Source organism: Dreissena polymorpha, chromosome 4 (assembly GCF_020536995.1).
Source record: "Dreissena polymorpha isolate Duluth1 chromosome 4, UMN_Dpol_1.0, whole genome shotgun sequence".
NCBI classification, from domain to species: domain Eukaryota; kingdom Metazoa; phylum Mollusca; class Bivalvia; order Myida; family Dreissenidae; genus Dreissena; species Dreissena polymorpha.
Genome location: NC_068358.1, coordinates 35887173 through 35900667, shown reverse-complemented (window position 1 = coordinate 35900667; position 13495 = coordinate 35887173). Strand labels below are relative to the sequence as shown.

The window sequence follows — 13495 nt, the reverse complement described above, 5'->3', positions numbered from 1 at the left end:
TATTAAGTCTTTTTTTGAAAGATTTTTTGACGTCTTTTCGTAACTTAAAAAGACGTCTTTATGCAGTCATTTTTTTGTTGTTTTTGAAAGGTTTTTTGACGTCTCTTCGTCACGTGAAAAAGACGTCTTTTTGCGACGTCTTTATTAAGTCTTTTTTTGAAAGGTTTTTTGACGTCTTTTCGTAACGTAAAAAGACGTCTTTTTGTGACGTCTTTATGCAGTCGTTTTTTGGTTGTTTTTGAAAGGTTTTTTGACGTCTCTTCGTTACGTGAAAAAGACGTTTTTTTGCTACGTCTTTATTAAGTCTTTTTTTGAAAGGTTTTTTTACGTCTTTTCCTAACGTAAAAAGAAGTCTTTTTGTGACGTCTTTATGCAGTCGTTTTTTGGTTGTTTTTGAAAGGTTTTTTGACGTCTCTTCGTGACGTGAAAAAGACGTCTGTTTGCGACGTCTTTATTAAGTCTTTTATGGTTGTTTTTTAAAGGTTTTTTGACGTCTTTTTGTGACGTAAAAATACGTCTTTTTGTGACGTCTTTATACAGTCGTGTTATGGTTGTTTTTGAAAGGTTTTTTGACGTCTCTTTGTGACATGAAAAAGACGTCTTTTTGTGACGTCTTTATTAAGTCTTATTTTGGTTGTTTTTGAAAGGTTTTATGACGTCTTTTCGTGGTGTGAAAAAGACGTCTTTCGCGACGTCTTTATCACGTGTGTTTTTGGTTGTTTTTGAAAGGTTTTTTGACGTCTTTTGTGACGTTTTCACACCACGAAAAGACGTCATAAAACCTTTCAAAAACAACCAATATAAGACTGAATAAATACATCACAAAAAGTTGTCTTTTTCACGTCACGAAGAGACGTACTATATTTCAGACGCAAAAAGCAACAAAAACATCACATATGTTTTACAAATATAGATTGCAAGTGTTCATGAAGCCAAGCCTCGTTTGCCGGGGTATAGAATAATCCAACAACTTTAACCTGCATATTTACATGCAATTTTATTTGCCTTTAATAGCATAACAAGGGACAAAATTGTCACAAAACCAGGTTTTCAAAAAAGTATATTTACAACTAGAGCTTTGTCACAGACGTGACCTATACTTCCACATGCTGCATTAACACAGAATATTTTGCATGCTGTCTTCACAAAACAAAAGAAGCAAATTTATGGCAATTTTTAAGAATTATTATGCCAATATCATTTATGGCAATTTTGACCTTTGAACTCTTTCGCATTACACGCCGTCCAATGACTGTGAACAAAATTAATGTACAGTCATTTTAAAATCTCACAATGAATGACAAAGTTATGGCCCAGACAAGCTCATTAATGGTCATTTTTGACTTTTGAACTCCAAGTGTGACCTTTACCTTGGAGATATCGACTTAATTCTTTTGCATGACACACCGTGTAATGATTGTGAACAAATGTACCGAGCAATTTTAAATTCTCACAATGAAATGACATAGTTATGGCCCGGACAAGATAATTTATGGCCATTTTTTACCCTTGAACTCAAAGTGTGACCTTGACCTCGGAGATATTGACATAATTCTTTTGTATGACACATCGTCCAATGATGGTTAACAAATGTGCCCAATGATTTTAAAATCTCACAATGAACGACATAGTTATGGCCAGGACAAGCTCATTTATGACCTTTTTTGGCCTTTGAACTCAAAGTTTGACCTTGACCTTGAAGATATCGACGTAATTCTTTCACATGACACACCGTCCAATGATGGTGAACAAATGTGCTAAATGATTTTAAAATCTCACAATGAACAACATAGTTAATGCCCGGACAAGCTTGTTATGCCCGCCAGCCAACATTCGCCAATCTAATAACCAGTTAATAACAAGGGCTGTTTGGAAAATAGCACGCCCCCCTTATGGGCTGTCAGTTGTAGTGGCAGCCATTGTGTGAATACGTTTTTTGTCACTGTGACCTTGACCTTTGACCTAGTGACCTGAACATCAAAAGGGGTCATCTGCCAGTCATGATCAATGTGCCTATGAAGTTTCATGATCCTAGGCCTAATTATTCTTGAGTTATCATCAGGAAACCATTTTACTGTTTCGAGTCACTGTGACCTTGACCTTTGACCTAGTGACCCGAAAATCAATAGAGTTCATTTGCCAGTCATGATCAATGTACCTATGAAGTTTCATGATCCTAGGCGTAAGCATTCTTGAGTTATCATCAGTCAACCATTTTACTATTTTGAGTCACTGTGACCTTGACCTTTGACCTAGTGACCTGAAACTCAATAGGCGTCATCTGCCAGTTATGTTCAATGTACTTATGAAGTTTCATGATCCTAGGCGTAAGCATTCTTGAGTTATCATCCGGAAACCGTTTTACTATTTTGAGTCACTGTGACCTTGACCTTTGACTTTAAAATCAATAGGGGTCATCTGCCAGTCATGATCAATGTACCTATGAAGTTTCATGATCCTAGGCCTAAGCGTTGTTGAGTTATCATCAGGAAACCATTTTACTATTTGGAGTCTCTGTGACCTTGACCTAGTGACCTGAAAATCAATAGGGGTCATCTGCCAGTCATGATCAATGTACCTATGAAGTTTCATGATCCTAGGCCTAAGCGTTCTTGAGTTATCATCCGGAAACCATCTGGTGGACGGACCGACCGACCAACAGACCGACCGACATGTAAAAAACAATATACCCCCCTTCGACGAAGGGGGGCATTTCGAAGGGGGGCATACTAATATCATTAATTTGAAATATGACACAATTTGGTCCTATAAAAACTTCTGTTCAAGAGTAACAACAGAACTGACATGTTTCATGCATAACAAAGTTGAATATAAACAACCACATCCAGTCTTAAGACATTAGCTGAATTTGGAGTTTTATGGAAACTGGGGGCCGTTAATGCGCTTCACCAACATGTAATGTGGAGCAGTTAACATGAAAACAGCTGTTACATAACTGGTAAACAATCAACTGAAAGCAATCATTCAAAACTAGAAAATTGACACAATAATTGTTATTATTATTAACAACTATAATTCAACACTGGACAACTGTTACAAGCAAAAACAAGTCAATACTTGTCAAATATAAAATAATTCAGAAGTATAACAACAGTGTTTTAATACACAATCTGATATTTTTGCAGAACATGCACTTATAATAGTCAGAATACCAAACTTTTAGCACTGTATGGCCATTCAAATATTAATATTTTAATAAATGTCATTACAGATGGCTTTGGTATAATACATAAAAATAAACAATTACGCAAACAATATTTCAGTTTTCCATATATGACCAAAATATGAGTTTATAGTGTGAATAAATTTGAAATAATATATGACTTTACTTGTTTAGAGTAACAATAATACTCAAACAAGAGAGACAACTCCTATTTAGCATGTCACAATATTCTCCCTTGAAATGTTATTCACTAATTTCCACGAGATAGTTATTGCCTAATTTTATTAACTGAAAAGCATGAAATTAAACAAGGTATTTCTTTTGCTAAACGTGTATTTTTATGTTCATAAATAAACATTTGATTAACTGAAAAGCATGAAATTTAACAAGGTATTTCGATTGCTAAACGTATATTTTTATGTTCATAATCCGATATTATGCATGTCTGTATTATCTATAAGTATAATGCGCATTCATCCATAGCAATTCATTTTCTCTATTGCTTAACATGTAACAGATGTATATCATTAAAATATATGCTTTGCTGTTGATCTATATAAAAATGACAAAATACACCTATATACAGTAACACAGATATCTTTGTTAGGTTACTTACTTATTACATTAGATGAAAAGCTGGTCATCAATATGTCTACATACAAATATATAAAGCATAATGAACTTTTAATGCTTAAATGCAAATGTAAACACAAATGATGAGCATGTCAGTATATAATCCAACAAGAACAATCTACAACCCTAACTAGGATCATTAACCATGAAAACAATCATTTGGAAACAAAATTACTTGTAGAGTAATTAATATTATACATAATAATGTTTAATACTAATAGCGAAAGTCCTTTTCTAATCGTTTAACGAACTATCTCCATCCAAATTAAGATAACCATCTAAATTTCACTTTATTTAAATTGTTTTTTCCAACAATGTGTGCATGAAATATCCAAATATTATAAATTCGCACAGCTTTTATAACGCGCTGAAATATTTTTAATATTAAACAAAGTATCTGTTGTCAATAAACAAATTGACAATTAACAGAAGATTAACATAGTTTGAATAAATCAAATTATTATTTTGATCTTTTACTATTACAACATTTCATGAGATTCTTGATTAAATACTGTCTCAAAAGAGCAAACTAATGAGTAGCGTTCATAGACAGAGTGACAGACCGATCAAAATAGAAGCATCACAATTCTGAAATGTTCTGATAATTTTTTTACCTAGCAAATATTGCTATTTTATCTGTTTAATATGGTCCAGAGTCTGTTGACTTCACATTAAGGTGATGGCCTTTTCAGCCTTCGGCCCACTCCGCCTTTTCTGTCAGGCGCATACTTCAAGATTTTTGAGATGACATCCTCTAAGTCTTTTTCTGTGTGGCTTATACTTTGGATAACACTAGCTGTGCAGAATAAAAAAATAACAATCACAAAAAGGCCTATCGTATGGAACAATTTTGGCTGCAAACTTGATACATTGTATTGCAAGTGCATCATTATACATCGAGACAACAGCACTTGACACCTAACTGTTGTAGTGCATATAAAATCTGATATAGGCTAGGTAAGCCCTGCATGGTCAGATACTGTTCTGTTGGATAATTGCCTGTGGTAAACCAAATACCGTATTTGTCCCATCTAGCGACCATGCTCCTATATAAACGCCCCCACATGTTTTCAGAATGCAAATGAATAAGCGCTTGTTCTAAAAAGCAATTGTACTACCTTTCTTTGGGGGAGCATAAAAACTGTCTGCTGACAGAATGCTCCACTTTTATCAGTGTTTGATAGTGTAGTGGAATTTATTAGTACATGTGTATTTGGGTTACCTGCCCATCTAAAATGAGTCTCCCCTGTGACATACATTTGACAAATATTAAATTTAGCGTTATTTGCCCTTGAAAAATGGGTTCATTTTGGACTGTTAACATGCATACTTAATTTAAACAAAATACCTTTGACAGTTTCTGAGTAATAGAAAAAGGATAACCAGCAATGAAAATTTTAAATCCAAAAAGGACAACTCTCATAAAATTAAATTTAGAGTTATCTGCCCTTGTTATTTGTGCAGTGGAATCCAATTAGGTAGTCTGCCTATCTAAAATAAACATGATCAAAAAGGATAATAATAATTATTCAAAAAAGGATAATTACTAGGACAAACTTAAAATTAGTATTATTTGGACAAAAAGGTTAACCAAAACCGATGCCAACGAGAGGGTCATGACAATAACTCCACTTTTTTCCCAAACAGCGAAGCTAAACCATATTTGTGTACAGAACAAACCCAATACCTTTTATGACAGTATACACGGCAGTGTGCTTTACTCCAATTTTTGGTTCTAAATTCGGCCTTGTCTGTCCGCTGAGGTTGAACATCGACATGAGGGAGACATTCATCACCCTGATATCAGAAGCCAATAAGTTCAAGTTTAAATTGTAACTTAAAAGAGTTCATAGAATCGAGCCTTTTTGATGAATGTCATAAAAAAAATTTTTATTACAGAGCCAGTAATATGAACAACAATGTTAAAGAAAATTATTTAAACAAAGAAAAAGGAAAAACAGTTAATTTTTTTACAACTTTTAAAGAAAATGTCTGAATATTCCAAACAGTTTGTGTTACAAACGCTTTAAGATTTTAACTTATGATTTCTAGCAAACAAAACGGTATTTATTTTACAGTAATAATATAAACAAATAAAATATATATAAATGACCGGCCAAGCGATTTTTCGTCCAAATGACATCCCTGTCATTGTTGAGAAAAAACTGAAATAATGTGTTATGTTAGATGTTTCCATGTTCTTAAAGTTAAGTTAATCCATTTGAAGTCATGATTTCTATTATAAAACAGTAGTTAACTTATTTATAGTTGTCTACAGTCATGAAAATAATATAATCTAAATTGTGCCAGTCATTTGGAAGAAAAATTGCTTGGCTGGTCACAATTATATACACACACATTTATTTATTATTCTGATAAATAAAATTTAAAAAATTGTTTAACCCTTTATCTCTCAACAGATCCGTTTAAGAAGCTTTTTATTGGATAGATAGATATTAACAGATATTAGCATAGATAAATAGAAACTTATAGTGAACGAGCTTAATATATGGACTTGTATAAAAATAAATAGCAACAATCACAGTTTGATTTGATCATTTTATTACTTGTGATGTGCATTTTGCTTTAAATTTGTTAAATAAAACTATTAAAAGAGCATAATTAAGTATGTAAATATATAAACTTTATTGCAAAACTTATACTTACTTCTGCATCATTCTTTTCACATTTTCGCGAAGAGTTTTTCCCCCTAACAGATGACAAAAGGCGGATCTAAAATGATTGCTAGAATTAGTTTTGAGAAAAAACTCCGACAGTAACCATACACATACATTTGGGTTGTGAAAAGGTTATTGTTTACAAACTTTTATCATTTTCTTTGGCCAAAAATTGTCTACTATCATAATCATAATATAAAATTATGGTCAAATATTTGTCACTTGACTGTATTCATTTAAGGGGCCTAATTGGCAATTAAGGGCATAGGAAAGCCTTAATCCACAGATACATGTAAAGGTAAATGCATAAGCTTTACATAATGTACCATTTATAAGTATAAAATTGCACATTAAACAAATTCTATTACGTATTTCCCAGTTGCTGTCGCTTTTCCACAGATTTGAGCACGTTTTCTAACTCCCCAAACTCCTTGACCGTTTCACAAGGGCCACCAGTCCACGACTCAAGTGCCTCCTGCCCTGGTGTGATAGGCTGTCCTCTGGCCTGTTCCTGCAGCATGCTCTTCATTTCAGAGAGCATTGAAATTACTCGCTTCTGGAATCCTAAATGAAACATATGAACAATTACAAGACATCCTTTAATACAACATATAGTAATTTTGATTTTCATTAATTATCAATACAATCAAATAATTTTAGTTAAAATATTACCGATATGTACAAAAAACACACAATTAAGACAGAAGAACTTACTAGCTTCTGGCATTGGGTAATTGCTATTGTGTTGGTTGGATTGCCCAAGGCTTTTTGGCGTTTTAGTGTCTAAAAAAGAACATTGCGATGAAAAATTATAATCAATTATGTTATATTCAAACCTCCATGAAAGTTTGTTTTTACACAATGTACTTTTTAAGGATGCAGTTCCAAGTTCCTAAGTAAACAATATATATTTTGTTGTTTGAAAACTGTGTCTTGTTTACACTCAGGGGAAGAGGCACTAACCTTCATATATGGGGGAAAACCAGCATGTAAAAACCATATTATGGGATAAGTTTCAATCCATATGTTACTCATAGGGAAATGAAATTTCCAGGTGTACATGTAACTCTCATTTTTGAAAAATAAAATGCACGAATTTAAGAATATTCCTGAGGGGATGTAACTTATATTTGGGTACATTTATAGAATAAAGTCGTGTGAAATAAAGCTAACACTGACTATACATATAAATGTAGAAATTTAATATTATAACTGTTTCTGTAATAGATTTCTCATGAATAAAGGTAACTTACTATTTGGTGGGCTTCTGATTGGGGTCGAACTGGCGTCATCTGGAACCCAAATTATAATTTTCAAACCACTCAATCTCCGTCTCGTATTCTGTAAAGCACTGAGTTTGACCCCCCCCCCCCCTCATACTTAAATTGTGTGATGAATGATCATGCATGGGATTTTCCATAAAGTCATGTGGTACTGGCATTGGTACAACCACTTTTTATGTCTAAGTTTATAACTCTGGCAAGTGTAAATCACTACAAATGAAAATTGTGTCATGCACATCTACATTATGTACTGATGACCAAGTCATTCACTTAAACAAGAGCACAGCATAACGGGTGCCACGCTCGGCTGCGAAAGCTTGTCAGATTTTTATTTATTTAGAGGTCACAGTGACCTTGACCTTTGACCTAGAGACCCAACAATGGGTGTGACGTGTAGAACTCATCAACGTGCATGTACATATGAAGTTTCAAAGTTGTAGGTGGAAGCACTTTGATTTTAGAGCCAATGTAAAGGTTCAGCACGACGCCTACTGCGGACGACACGACGAGCAGGATATGACAATACCTCGGGTTTTCTCCGAAAACAGCCGAGCTAAATATATGAAAGTCGAGCCATAAGTTTGATCAGAAAGACAGTCAACAGAATAACCAACCGACTGACTCCTATACACCGCTTCCACACTTTTTTAGGAGGATTATAAGAAATCCATCTTGGTGAGCACAGCTCTTGATCCTGTCTTCTTCATTTCAGTTTCTTAATGTGTTTTACTAGTTCTTACATATCCTTAAAAATAGAACACTCATAACAATGAATCATTGGGATTTTAATATATAAAGAAGTGAAACTCCAGCTGCCCCAGCAGTATGGAACTCTCGTTATTAACTACACAAAAATTCAAATTAACTTCTAAGGTAATACTGACTTTTGACCTGCTTGTACTTTAGCAGGATTCTTCAGACACAGACTGTGGTTCCAAAGGCGATCTAGATCTTGAATTCTCTGAAACCCAAATATATTATAAGATATTATGCATTATGCTGCCAAATAAACAGTCTTTACACTAGCTAGAAGACCAACAACACAATGCTGGTAAAATGAAATTTAGGTTTTTGGAAATTAGAAAGTAATATATTGGGGCTATTTAATTTTGTATTCTATTTCTATGAAAGCATAATTATTTTGGCTAGTGATTTAAATATATTACCATGGAGACTTCATGACTTTATTATTTGAACTGCAAGTGTTCGTGATTAGAAATAGAGTCTACATTGTATCCATGGCTATCGATGAATACCATATAGGCTAGGCCAAAACTAATGCATATAGTCTGCAATACATGTACAATACTATTTATCATTTAAAAATTACCAGAAGAAGATCGAGACAAACTGTCTCGGTTTGCACCACCCTTCTTTCGTGGACTCTGTGGGCCATGTCCATTTGATACTTCATCTGGATCTGCAAGGCATTTCAAAGTAAATTGTAATTTATAAATTAGTTAAACTTTCAGTTTCATAGACTTTAGACAACCAAGTCAATAATAGTTCTAGTAATACATCTGACTAGACTATATATAGAAACATTTGACATCAATGCATGAATGGTTGTCACATGATGTCTGGCTAGTCTTAATGTTTGGAGATCAGGACATTGGGAAAAAAACTAATAAATTGGCCTTGGCCGCCTAAAAAAGTCTGCTACACAAAATCAATTTGTAAATAATAATTAACAAGAGTTCCGCAGTCGGAGACTAATGCCCCCCAAACTGGGCCTTGACAGTGACAATCACCTTGGACCTAGTGACCCCAATTTCAATAGGGGTCATCTACTGTCAAATGCCAATACACGTGAAGTATCAAGCCAATCGGGCATTCCGTTCTCAAGTTATTGATCCGAAATGAACTGGTCTACCGACAGTCAGACAGTCCGACCAACATGCAACAATATACCCCCTCTTCTTCACAGGGGTGCATAAAAATTACAATAACAATGATGTAAGAAGTCAACTTATTTTAAACCTCCTTTGTTTAAAATATAAATTTCAAAAAGATTATTGTTGTTGTTTTTGACAAATTGTATCTGCTATTATTCTACTAGGTTTCGCAAAAAAATCAACAAATTGGGAAAAATACTTGTTTTGCATTGGGAATGGGTCAGATATTTAATTCTGATTCGCATGAGCTATAGAAAAAGACTGACCTGACAAGGTGAAAAACTTCTGGTCTACCACCCATAACAAAATCCAGGAACTTTGATGTCACTTGCTTCTTTCTTCTGCCACGCCCATCCTCCTCTTCTTTTTCAGACTCACTCCTTTTATAAATAAAGAAGTTATGGCAATTTAAGCAAAATGTTCAATTATCTAAGTATAAAAGGGGCCATGATTCTGTCAAAATGCTTGATACAGTTGTCTGCTCTTGTGTATAGATTGGGATCGTGTTTGTAAAGAAGTATGCAAAATATGAAAGCAATATGTCAAAGGACATAAAAAATATTTGAGGTGGTACGCAAACTTTAACATAGATTTATCAATAATATGCATATATTAAGTATAAAAGGGGCCATAATTCTGTCAAAATGCTTGATACAGTTGTCTGCTCTTGTTTATAGATTGGGGTCATGTTGGTAAAGAAGTATGCAAAATATAAAAGCAATATGTCAAAGGTCTAGATGTAAACAATAAAACTTAACACCATTGAAAGCTAAAAGAAAATGTGATAGACAGTAATGATACACTTGCCACTGGTTAATAAAGCAACTCATGCTGCTGCAATTAATCGTATTAAAGAATTTGGTGTGAAAATATCTTACATGTACATAGCTTACTTTGTAAAAAAGGATGAGTATACATTAACTAATGTATTATTCAACTACAAAATAATGTGTTTTATTAATCTTTTTTCAGTCTCTTATCAGGGGTTTTCTTGGCCACTTTGGGAAAAGGAGTCTGGTCAAATTGGGAATTTTTTATCGACAAAGAGGACCGAATTGGGATTTTTTAATAACAAATATTGCCACATCAAACCTTTATTTGTAATAAACAGCATTTGTTTTGACTTGAATTAACAGTCTGTTGACACAAAAGCATCATTATGTTTAACACATCATTTGTTTATTATAATTAATAAAAATAACTATTAACTCGCCTGCATGTTTATTTATCCATTTACTTTAAAATACAGCAATTTGCAGTTCAATATCTAAGTTAAGTTTTGCTAAATGATCACATTATTTTTATAATAATTTAAATAATTTCGAATGGCATATAACATAAATGTGAAGTCCACAACTCTTGTCCGAATTTTACTACATGCATGGCGTATAATTAGCTGCTGTTAAAGTGACAACCACAACATGTATTTTGTGTGTAAGAAAAAAGTTCAAAACTTACATGAAAAGCATGGGCGATTGTCATATAAAAACTTGTAGCATTGAGATGTTTACTTATACAATAAAAAATGTAGCGCGTGGTAATTAAATTTTGTCGTCCATACCGCGAACGCTGTTGATTTCTTAAAACAAAAGAACATAAATACACTGTATCGGTTAAGTTTAGTGTATATAGTTCAGTATTAAACCGATATTTCGTTGCTGTATACTCCTTCCACAAGGGCTGCGTGTAACTCGGACGCTAATGCCACAGTGAGAAGACGTTGCCATGGATGGCCAGCGCACTGTAAGCTGATGACGTAAAACTGTTACAATTCAAGGGTGTTTGTCACATGAGTGTGTAAACACAGTGAAGGCAGGCAAAACTGGATTGAACTGGATTTATTGATGAGCATTTCAGAAGGGGAATTTTTTATGCTGGTTAAAAAAAGATATCCACAAACGATAATTTAACAAAAAATACTTTATTTCTTCTAAAATGGAAAAAATTTGTAATTGGCGACCCTCATTTGGGATCAGGTCCATTTGGTTTGGGATCGGGACCGTCCGTTTTACAGCCTCTTTTCAAATAGCAGGAAAACCCTTGTTATCATGTCACAATGTACAATTAACTATTTACCGAATTATTACAGTGGTTTTTTTCACCATTTTGGGAATGGGGCCGGGTCCCTTTGGATTGGGAAAATTCGCGGCGTTTTGACTAAAATTGGGAAATTAGTGTTGTTGTTGTTTTGCTAACAAATGCTTCAAAATTGAGAATACAAGTGTGTCCAGTATTATATTTACTAAGGTTGATCTTATGTGGATGGGAGATTAACAAAATATTGATAAAAAAAATATTTATTTTTATTTTTTTTGTTTCCATTGGGAATTTTTAGCTCCCATTTGGGAAAAATAGCGCAATGTCGGGTAATTCCGACAGTTGTCTAATTTCGACACTTTTCACAATATTTATCAGACTTGTTTTAAATCATCATCATCCCATATGATTTCGTTGTAAAATGTGACGTAGTTGGTGTTGTGACGTCACCGGATAACATCTCTCTATCAAACGTCTCGCTAATTGCATGTAAGCGAGTCTTTTAAAATATGTACATTGTATTATAACTTAGCGAATTTTTATAACGTTATGTGCTTCGCTAAGGGAGGTTACATAATTGTCAATTACATCCCTTCGGGATTTCGCTGTATTTCTGGTATTTGTACAAGTTCTAGTTTAAAATGTGTTTCACTTGACATTGTATTTGTGTTTGAATGGCGCCAAGCGTTTTTTAAAACTATTATTTGTGGGGTGTCGAAATTATCCTCCGATTTTATACGATGGTGGGTAATTCCGACACTCCAATTGTTTTCAAGCATTCGCAGCGCATATGGAAAGATAGATTCGTTAAATAGAATTACTGTACTCTTTAAATGGTATGCAGCTTATTGAATATTATATTTAGCTCTCTCTATACATGTATCTCCCTTTAAAGCTTATAACTCCCTTGGATTTGTTTTTTTACCTTTGACCTTGAAGGATGACCTTGACCTTTCACCACTCAAAATGTGCATGAGATACACATGCATGCCAAATATCAAGTTGCTATCTTCAATATTGCAAAAGTTCTTGCAAATGTTAAAGTTGGGGCAAACAAACAAACACACAAACAAACAAACCATCAGACAGGGCAAAAACAATAAGTCCCCCACTATAGTGGTGGGGGAAATAAAAATAAACATGGATAAATTCTCTGAAATACCAATTTTTCAAATATACACTAAAATTAAAGGGGCCTTTTCACAGATTTTGGCATATTTTGAAGTTTGTCGTTAAATGCTTTATATTGATAAATGTAAAAATTGGATCTTAAAAGCTCCAGTAAAAAATCAAGAATAAAATTTAAAAAAGGAAAAAAAGTAGCCGGTGCCAGGGCTCGAACCATTGACCCCCGGAGTCCTGGAGTTAGTCTGAAGTAAAAACGCTTTAGCCCTCTCGGCTATTCCGCCGGGTATACACAGTTGATGTATTTTATACCTTATATAAGCAATCTTCGTAGTTTCGTAAATTTAAACGACAACACCAGAACTCTCCAAGTTATTCAATCGTTTCGCGTTGCAACGCTTTATAATTTTTAGGTATTCAAATCGTCAAAAGATACATATAATGGCTATATTAGACCATGGTAAATGTTCAGTCATCCTTTTTCCTCACAAAAATCTTAACTAAAACGAAAATTTGCTAATCTGAATCAACTTTTTTCAATTTTGTCAATTTACCAAACCGTGAAAAGATCCCTTTAAGTCCTATACATTAATAAAAAGTGGTATATATGTAACATCTGAAATGTGGCATGTTAATATGTCATCATTTTTGTAACAAAAT

At 33.7% G+C, this 13495-nt stretch overlaps 1 long non-coding RNA gene across 1 annotated transcript; it reads right to left on the bottom strand.

The window, feature by feature from the left end:
* Positions 1-6878: 6878 nt before the first annotated feature.
* On the bottom strand, positions 6879-10044 carry LOC127877313 (uncharacterized). The gene is made up of 6 exons (XR_008048361.1): positions 9971-10044; positions 9109-9198; positions 8663-8739; positions 7749-7787; positions 7210-7278; positions 6879-7059 (listed from the first exon to the last, which is right to left on the bottom strand). It is a non-coding gene; the product is annotated as an uncharacterized LOC127877313 (long non-coding RNA).
* Positions 10045-13495: the final 3451 nt, after the last annotated feature.